Raw genomic sequence first — 10,391 nt, 5'->3', positions numbered from 1 at the left:
TTTAACAGGTTTTTACTGTAGCATTTTTACAGTCTTTTACCGTTAAATTCACGGTAATTTTTTACAGTGTACTAAAGCTACACTGTGTAACTTTTGTCCCATCTAGTGGTCAAAAATAAAACTGCACGCATCTAGTGGTATTGGTTGTGCTTGGACTCTTCACGGATGAATTTGGTTCGAGGCACCGGTGATACAGGACACCTCAGGACATATTAAATAAATAACGGGTTCGTTTTGTTTTAATAACCGGTGATTACCCAGAGGTTTGTCGTTTTGAATGATCCATGGTCAGTTTATCTCACTCGTTGTACAATTTCCCGCGAAATCCGTCCTGACAGTTCTAAAATAGAAATCATTGTTATAAACCTTCAGGTTAGATGCCATATTAAATGTAACGCAGATGAAAACGAGCCTGTAATTTTCACAAATCTATTTATGGAGTTGTCTACTTTTTTTTTTTCTCCAGAAAGCTTAACAATCGGTGGGCCTCTGTTATTTAAACAGTACAATCCATTGAATTTACTGTAGGCCTACGTCTATTCCTCACAGCCTTTTCATTCCTGTCAAAAATGAAATACGGCATGACTAGGTTTATCAAAGTGTGTTTGGGTAAAGATATGGTTTGGAAGATGTTTTCTTTTTTTGCATTCTCTCAATTATTATTTTTTTTTTAATAAAAATAAGTTACATTGTGTAGCTTTAATAAACTACAGGAGACACAAAACTATGTAGCAAAACTACACTCCTAAAGATAAAGGTTCTAAAAGGGAATCTTGCAGTGACTCCATAGATAGAGAACCACCATGTTTGGTTCCCCAAAGAACCTTTCAGTGAGCAGTTCTTAAAATAACCACTTTTTTTTCTCAGTGTGAAGAACATTTTAATGATCTAATGAAACCTTTTCCACTATAAAGAACCTTTTGTGGAATGAAAAAGTTCCATGGATGTTTAAGGTTCTTCATGGAACCATCAATGCCAATGAAGAGCCTTTATTTTCAAGTCAAAATTTCACGGTGCTTGCTAATGTTAGAAAAACTAACTACTGCTCATAATAAGGGCCAGATTTACTAAACAGGACAAATTAGTGTGAAAGTGCAATCCCATAAATGTTCTGCACCAGATCTACTGACAACATGCAAATTATAGAACACAAACACAGCCAGATCATTTCCATAATGCCCAACACAATCTACCAGGAGCAGCGCAAACAAGCAGAGCTGATGATAATCAGGTGCATGTGATCTACTAACACAGGTGCAGAATGGGTTAAGACGGGCTTTTGTGTGTGTGTGTGTGTGTGTTAACTAATGGTGCAAATACCAGCAAACGGACTACTGCAAATCTTAGTAAATCACATTGCATTATTTATTTAAATACTCTCCTCCCATAAATGTTGCATCTGAAATGGAAACTCCTACAAATGCATATACAATAAGATCATCCGCAAAAAAAAAAAAAAATTATCTTTTCACTGCTATATTTTCACTGTATGTCTTTAGTAAAGCCTGACAGTCGTTTTTTAATGCCAAAAGCGGGTTTATGCTCACCCAAACTGTTAGTAAATGGTTAAAAACGTATCTATGCAGCAGACACATCACGTAACTGGCAATTCCCAGAAAAGACTTCAGATACTTTTGTGAGGATTGCACAAGAACTCGAGAGAATAAACCAAGTGCTTGTGGTTTTTCTACACAGGAGTAGAAATGATAGTCTGAGAAGGTTTAAAAAGACGTTAATTTATAGTTGCAAATTGCTAAAGCATTGACACATTTGACTTACATCCAGTTCTTCATAGTAGTGGTTGAGAAGGACGAGTTCAGGGTCGGCCCCAGGAATGTGCTTCATCACCAGGTTGTGGCTGAATGGATGAACATTAAGGATGTGCTAAACACTTAAAGCTGCCTCTGACAGCTGACAGACACCATACATAAGTGTCCTGAGAATTACACCTGTCCTTAGATTCGGTCAACATGTAAATGTATATATTTGCATTCCAGCTGAACAAAGAAATGACTGAAAGGTGAAGGATGTGGATACACCACTGGATATCACATGACAATGAGCTGAACAGCTGAAAGTTAATCCGTTTAAAAGCTGTAACTCTAAAGGTTTTGTTTTTTTGATCGAATTACAGAACAGACTTCGGTCCCACCTCCACAGAAAGCATGGTAACCTTAGCTGAAGCGGGATGATGTAGCTTGAGAACTGGAGTAAATATAAGGCTGGAGGGAAGTGAAAAGTGAGAAGGGAGTGAAAACAGTGCGAGACAAAAGATTGTAAAAAGATCGCTGCATTTTAGAATGAAAGATGATGTTGTTTTCTAGGTATATTTTAGGTTAAACATAAGTTGCATTTACAACATTAAGGAGACTTCCGATTTTGAATATATGAATGTATACATAATAAACATGAATACTGATTAAATGAACATGAAAATTGAAATAAAAATGAATAATTTTTTGATGTTTATTCATTAGGGTGGCACCTTTATTCTTTGTGATACAGTAAATGTCTTGACATTTCTAGTGCTCTATAGTGACAACTCAGAATATGATGAAAAATGAATTTATAAAACTACAAATATTAGATATTCAAAACTATTTCATGTTTTAGTATGTAGACAAATGTATCATAATACACAAAATCATTTTAAAAGAAACTTTTAAATTGCTTTGTCAAATTGCAAAATAACATTTCTATTGATATATTTAACGACATTTTAAATATGGATTAAATTAATTTTAAAACGGTCAATTTGTAAAGTGTTTTATTTTCATTTTTTATCAACGATCTTGTTTTCCATAACTGACTGACTGATCGTCTGGTGATTTTAAAGGATACTAAAGAGGAATGTCCTGGGTCACAAAGGCCTTGACCTGTTACGAATTGAGAGGAGAAAGAAGAAAAACATTCAGTAAAACAGATGAGTTGATGTGAAGTTTTCAGTTATACTTTTCATTATAGTTGTTTGTCTACAGAACATGATGTTATTATGAAGTGAATGTAAGCGTACCTCCCTCAGCCTATTCAGCTGTCATCCACCACACGTCTGGTGAATGTTGAGAAAGAAGATTAGAAACAATTAAAATACACTTATAGTTACTAAATGTTGTATAAATTGTTATACAGCCGTTATTTAGGTTCTCTAATCTGATTGGCTGCCAGAGTTCCAGGAGTGCTGATATTTACTACAACGACACTGGGACTTCTCCCCGTCTGTGTTCATGATTTTGGCGGGTTTTCACTCTCACTTACATTGCTCCAGACCAGCTTTTGGTCTTGGTGACATGAAAATCTTGACACTTTGGCTTACGAAGAAATACAAAATAACTTTTCAGGCCAACAGCACAATTATGTGTGATATTGCTGTTGTCCAACACTTTAAAAAACAAGAGTTAAAGAGATAGTTCACCCAAAAATGAAAATTACCCCATGATTTATTCACCCTCAAGCCATCCTAGGTGTATTTGACTTTCTTCTTTCAGACGAATACAATCGGAGTTATATTAAAAAATGTCCTGGCTCTTACAAGCTTTATAATGGCGGTGAATGGGTGTTATTTTTCAATAGTCCAAAAGAAGTCCAATAAAGCGCATCCATCCATCATAAAAAGTGTCCCACACGGCTCTGGGGGGTGAATAAAGGCCTCCTGTATGAATCAATGCGTTTTTGTAAGAAAAACATCCATATTTAAAACTTTATAAACAGTAATCTCTAGGTTTCGCTAACTGTCATACGCGTGTTCACAATAGAACGCTTAAGCTCCGGTAAGAAGTGTCTAACGCAGAAGCGCAGAGGAGAGAGCAAAACAAAGGATTTTGATATAAACCAAGAGGAGACTGGTTTTCCTTTGCTGTAAACAAAGGAAACTTTTGCTTCCTTTGCTCCTGTAAACAAAACTTGGTTCTCGCGAGATTAGCATATTCTCACTTGACCTTACGCTACACCTATGTCCTACATCATCCGACAGTTAGCAGAAGCTATAGATTACTACTTAAACGAATTGATTCATACAGGAGGACTTTATTCACCCCCCCGGAGCCGTGTGAGGCACTTTTTATGATGCATGGATGCGCTTTATTGGACTTCTTTTGGACTATTGAAAAATAACACCCATTCACTGCCATTATAAAGCTTGGAAGAGCCAGGACATTTTTTAATATGACTCCGATTGTATTCGTCTGAAAGAAGAAGGTCATATACATCTAGCATGCTTTGAGGGTGAGTAAATCATGGGGATCTTCATTTTTGGGTGAACTGTCCCTTTAATATTGAGTGACTTACATTTTAAACACAATAAAAGGTCAAAGCAGAATTAACGTTGTGTATCTCTGAGCAGTGTTTAATTCCTGAATGATTTAGAGATTTTGAACGAATAATTGAGAAAATGATTCAATCACTCAAAGACAATGACTTGTCGCCACCTACTGGTGTAGGATGTAATTTGCAGAAAGAGTCACTGGTAAATCCCTTCCACAAATACACACAAAACACAAAATGAAAACAGTGAAAATCTCAATGCTGTTGGAGTTTAAATCAGCACTCAAACAAATTGGAATCGAAGACCCGTTATATAATGTTTAATTGTTTTTCTAAGTATATGTACTATTTTTGGGGATTCAGTTGTTTTTTGTTAAAGATTTTCCTCAGGCTAGATTTTTATTTTGACATGTGAATTTTATACAGACTTATATTTTGACATTTAATTTGAACTAACCAACTCTGCAGCAAAACACTGGATTCATTTTGGTACACCAGTACCATTCACTAAACTCCTGTGCATTAACCCAGACACAAACACTTACGTTTATAAACATTACTTAATAACCTGAACTAAAAACCAGTTTGAGCCATTATGACCAGTGAGGCAGCACATATTTCCTGAATGGCTCCCGTGCTCCGGGGATTCAGCACACATGCATCAACCACACCGCATACAAGCGCCGCAGCTCAAACAAAGAATTACACAAGCAGGTCAAGTGTTTTCAGGGAAATCCTCACGTTTACAAGCCGAGCATCTCAGATTCAGAGTCTGAGTCTGATTCTGAACGCAGGATTCACTCACCTCCACTCTGGCCCTCGCAAGACCAGTGAGCTTTTTCGTGTCCACCTCACATGATAAGATGAGGGAGGGCAGCAGGGCAGTGAAGATCAGCGTCCACATGCTGCCGGAGACGAGGCTGGAGCTGATCTGAATCTGATCTGTCTGATCTCCACACGGACTCTGACACGTCACGGCGCTCATATTTCGCTCTTTCTCTTTTTTTTTCTTGCTGTTTTTGAAGGGAACATCTATCGCTATCTAGAGGCAGAGAGAGAAATTCCTCATAAGGGTGAAATGGGTATAAACGGATTTAGTGACGTAATCAGATTACTTTTTTCAAGTAACTAGTAAAGTAACGCATTACTTTTTAATTTACAAGAGAATATCTGAGTTATTTTTTAAAATAAGTAACGCAAGTTACTTTTTTTCCCCCAATTTATTGATCGACGGCTCTCCTGTCCCCATGTTGAGAGAAATCCCATAAAAAGTAACGAAGTAACGTAATTACTTACTTTTTCGTGGAGTAACGCGATATTGTAATGCATTACTTTTAAAAGTAACTTTCCCCAACACTGCTCCTGACAAGCAGCTATGGAGTTTTGTCCTCTCTAGAGAGCATTATTTTTTTAGCGATTTCTCTGAGACCTTACATGTCACAGTTGTAAGTGAAAAGAGCACATTCAGGGCTTTTCAGAGATACCAAATGTTTGAATGTTTCACCTTGATTAAAAATGGCTGACATAAATTTAGTGATCAAATTCAACACCCTTATGAAAATATGATAATATTTTGTAATGATCATTTAAATCTGATACATTTTACAATTGTTTGTCATAAATCAACATCTCAGGAAAATGTTATGGGGTTTCAAATCAAAAATGTGACTTTCTGTTATGAAACAGGACATTGATTTCATACATGTCCCCTGTAGAGGATACCAGGACTAAAAGCATGTTTATTACACATTTTGGGAGACACAACTATAGGGAAATAAATTATATTTCAATATTCCTATGAAATATTAGATATTATTATGAAAATCTTGCCAATTATTACCCCCATTATTACACTTCTTTTTCATAACATGTTGCACCAAAAACAAATTAATATGCAAATTGCATACAGTTCATAGATACATTGTACATAATGGGACAACCCGTTTATGGGCATTTTACGCACATGTTGCATAAAGCAAAATGGTATATCAAATCATTCTGTTATATCTTTCATAACATAGTTGAGAATCATTTTTATACAAAGTTTGGCGTAAAAAATAAAAATGTATTGGAGATTTTTATCTTTTTTAAATCACCGTTTTTGCTTTTTCATGACTATTCATGACTTTATTTTAAAAACAGGACTTTTTAAAGTCCTGGTGTCCTCTACAGAGGACATAGCATAACATTTCTCAAAAAAATTATTTTTGCATTTTTTCTTATGCTCTGAACAATGTAATGACATGAAACAATATTAAATTCAACTTTTTTTCTTCTTCTGGTAGTCAGGAGGATATGTTGAAGAATTACCCATACATGCATACGCTTCACACAAACATTTAGAAAAGATTGAATACATTAAACAAAACATACATTATATACAAACTTTATAAAACATGCCGGTGTTTTCACTTGTTGAACGTTTAAGTCATTCAGTTTGGTTTAAAAACCTTGCAGCCAGGTTTAAAGGAATAATTCACCCAAAAATGGAAATTTGCTGAACTTTACACAACCACTGGCCATCCAAGATTAGGATGAGTTTGTTTTTAAACTTTTGGCCATAATAAAGCTTCCTCCAGTGAAAAAGTCAATCTCCTGTTGTCTCTCACATCAAAATATATTTGTTTAGATATTAGAGCTGTTTTTGCTTGTAAACAGTGATGGGTCTGTGCAGATTTCTTTCCTGATTCACACGAGATGACTTTATCACTGGAGAAAGCAAAATTTTATAGAGAACTCATATTTTAGCTGGAAGAAAACATGTTAATAATGGATTTGTTTCTTACAAACATGCAGCTTTTGGCTTCTCCAGATGTTAACTGATGGACTGGCATGGTGTGGGTTACTTGTGGATTATTGTGATGTTTTTATCAGGACTCTCATTCTGACGGCACCCATTCACTGCAGAGCATCCATTGCTGAGCAATTGATGAAATATTACTTTACTCTGAATCTACATGTTGGATGCCTGAGGGTAAGAACATTTTCATTTTTGGGTGAAATATTCCTTTGAGCTTGCTGAGGTTTCAGTTGCAGGAATGGGAGTTTGTGATTTGAGATGGAACCTATCCCAAAATGTTTATGAAATAATCTTGTGGATGAATAAGAAGAATATGAAATTTCCCTTATGTCTGATCTGAATTTAAAGGTGATTATGCAAATCATCTTACAAATTGATCTAAAATCATATTACATGAAAATTAGTGTGTCTACAGTAACAAAGTGTGTTGCTATAGAGAACTTGTTTTGACTTCTATGGTTCTTTAGACAAACATCTACATAGTGGTGTTTTAAATATAAATAAAGCTGTGTCATTAACGAGTATTTTGGGTTCACTCTGCCCGAACAGCTCTTGAATACAGGGATGCTTACAAATGAGGCTTTGAAACAGCCTTCCTTTCGTTGTATCCCATGGAGCATCTTATCCTACTGACTGAAACTCACACGTTCAACTTGCTGTAGTTGCAGATGCCATTATAGCATATTAATTTTTAATGTATTGTACAAAGAATTGTTCAATATTTCACATCTTCCAGGTCATCGTCTTAAAGTCGGCATGAAACGGAAGGTGTGACAGACTTTACTACCATGTTGTGATGTATTTCCGTGTGAAATGGCTCATTGAATAAGAAAACAGCATGGCTTGGTTTAATCCATCAGTCGTTGACTGGATTGGTAAAAGTGCATGTTGCATATTGTAATAGATCTGAATGCCACGGCAGCACGTGCATCATAAACGTCAAGTGAGTCATGAAAACAAATTAACATTTAGATTTTTTTTATTTATATAATTTAATGCACATATGAATTGTTCACAGTGTGACAACAACATGCATTAAGAAAATAAATGAGGTCAGATTTGATTTCATGCTGACTTTGTCAATTAAGTTTTTTCTTCCCTGTTGTGAAAAAATCAGAGTGAAATGGAACACTGCAGCATTTCATTAAAAAATTGTCAATTTTGATTCCATGGTGACTTTAAGACTGCATGGGCTATGTATGTGTGACAAACCAGTCATCTATGCAGATGAAGCAAATGGCTGCAATATAACAAAGAGTGAAAAATTTAAGGGGGTCTGAATACTTTCCGTACCCACTGTATATCAAATAAACACTTTATTGGGTATAACTGATTTTAAATGTTAAAAAGAAGAACCCTATTTTTAAACTTTGCAATAGGTGTAGAAATGTACAATGTGACAACAACATGCATTAAGAAAATAAATGAGGTCAGATTTGATTTCATGCTGACTTTGTCAATTAAGTTTTTTCTTCCCTGTTGTGAAAAAATCAGAGTGAAATGGAACACTGCAGCATTTCATTAAAAAATTGTCAATTTTGATTCCATGGTGACTTTAAGACTGCATGGGCTATGTATGTGTGACAAACCAGTCATCTATGCAGATGAATACAGACAAATATATCAAATAAACACTTTATTGGGTATAACTGATTTTAAATGTTAAAAAGAAGAACCCTATTTTGAAACTTTGCAATAGGTGTAGAAATGTACAAATAAAGAGTGGAAAGTATAAACAATGTGTAGAGCCTAAATGCATGAATATTGTGTAGTGAACTAGCAGTGCCTCTGTTTGTGCAGAAGCCGACGCAGCACAGAGACTCAAGTCTACGGTGCAGCAGAGTGTGAAATACTGTAGAAGACACTCTAACCAGTGGCAGTTTCAGCTTACATAATCACTCTCACAAATGCACAAACATCTCATCTTATTAAAATGGCTCACTTTCTGCAGCTATATATTGTACAAAGGACACTACAGTCATTTGTCATAGTTTGTTTTGCTAAAGCTGGCAAAACCCCAGAGAGATCCAAGGGCAAAATACAGATAATCCCAATGCAAATAAACATAGCTAACATGTGACACGTGATTCTTGGTATATTCACATGACATAAGTTGGTCTGCTGGGGTGATATATCACATACGGTGGTTTTCTTATAAGGTCAAATGCTGGTATAAAACTGATGGCCTGACAGATGCATTCATAAAAGAATTAAAGGGGATTATGCAGTTCAACAGCAACTAAACAGGAATTTAAACAACATTAGCCTCTGCATCAATAGTTGGCTGTAATTACTGAAATATTTCCTGGTGGATAATAAAACTGGGGGGAAAAGTGACTGTATAACACTGTGCTAACACCTACTCAGAACACCTTAAAGGGGTCATATGATGTTGCTAAAAAGAACATTATTTTGTTGGCGTGTTACAAGCTCTTGGTGCATAAAGAAGATCTGTAAAGTTCAGCTTGTAACACTCCAAAGAGAAAGGAAAACTTGAAATCGCATCATATGACCCCTTTAAAGTTGCTATGAAATGGAAGTAGAGACATCTTTTTTTGTCGTAATGTACATCTGAGCAGTGGATTATCGAAAAAGAAACTTGATGGTTCTATCAATCAGTTGTTGATTGGATGGAGACAAATCTGAATGTGATTTTGTAGTGGATTGTAAAAAAAGGGGTGTGGTTTAAGCAGACTAAATGATTAGAAGTCCGGCATGCATCACCAGAGAGGAGTCTGTCATTTCACCGGAAGATTGAGACATTTAGCACAAATTACCTTTATTCACCTTTATTCACCCCCGGAGCTGTGTGGAGCACTTTTTATGATGGATGGATGCGCTTTATTGGACTTCTTTTGGACTATTGAAAAATAACACCCATTCACTGCCATTATAAAGCTTGGAGGAGGGCATTTTTTAATATAACTCAGATTGTATTCGTCTGAAAGAAGAAATCATATACACCTAGGATGTCTAGAGGGTGAGTAAAACATGGGCTAATTTTCATTTTGGGATGAACTATCCCAATTTAGCTGTGCTCGGTCTTTCTTTACATTGTGTCGAGAACAGAACAAATGACGCGCGCTGATTGTCATGACAAAGGCAAATCGTTCCCATGCAGCATTTAACCTTTTGGCTGCAAATAAATAATGCAAAAAAAAAGCATATATAGTGGAGCTTCAGTGGAAGCCCATGTGACAAGCGCGTTACGTCCGCGGTGATAATGCAATAGTGGATGAAGCGAGCAGCCCCTCTGAAGGACAGCACGCTTTGCTTGGCCAAACCGCGGTGATAATGCAATAGTGGATGAAGCGAGCAGCAGCTCTGAAGG

The 10,391-nt window shown here is 36.1% G+C and overlaps 1 pseudogene; it reads right to left on the bottom strand.

Annotated features, from left to right (window-relative positions):
- Positions 1-5,168, bottom strand: part of LOC107702918 (selenoprotein M-like) — a 7,451-nt pseudogene extending 2,283 nt beyond the window's left edge.
- Between the last annotated feature and the right edge of the window lie 5,223 nt (positions 5,169-10,391).

The sequence above is a fragment of the Sinocyclocheilus anshuiensis genome, unplaced genomic scaffold, assembly GCF_001515605.1.
Source record: "Sinocyclocheilus anshuiensis isolate Anshui unplaced genomic scaffold, SAMN03320099.WGS_v1.1 scaffold238, whole genome shotgun sequence".
Lineage (NCBI taxonomy): Eukaryota > Metazoa > Chordata > Actinopteri > Cypriniformes > Cyprinidae > Sinocyclocheilus > Sinocyclocheilus anshuiensis.
This window is presented reverse-complemented; position numbering and strand designations above follow the sequence as displayed.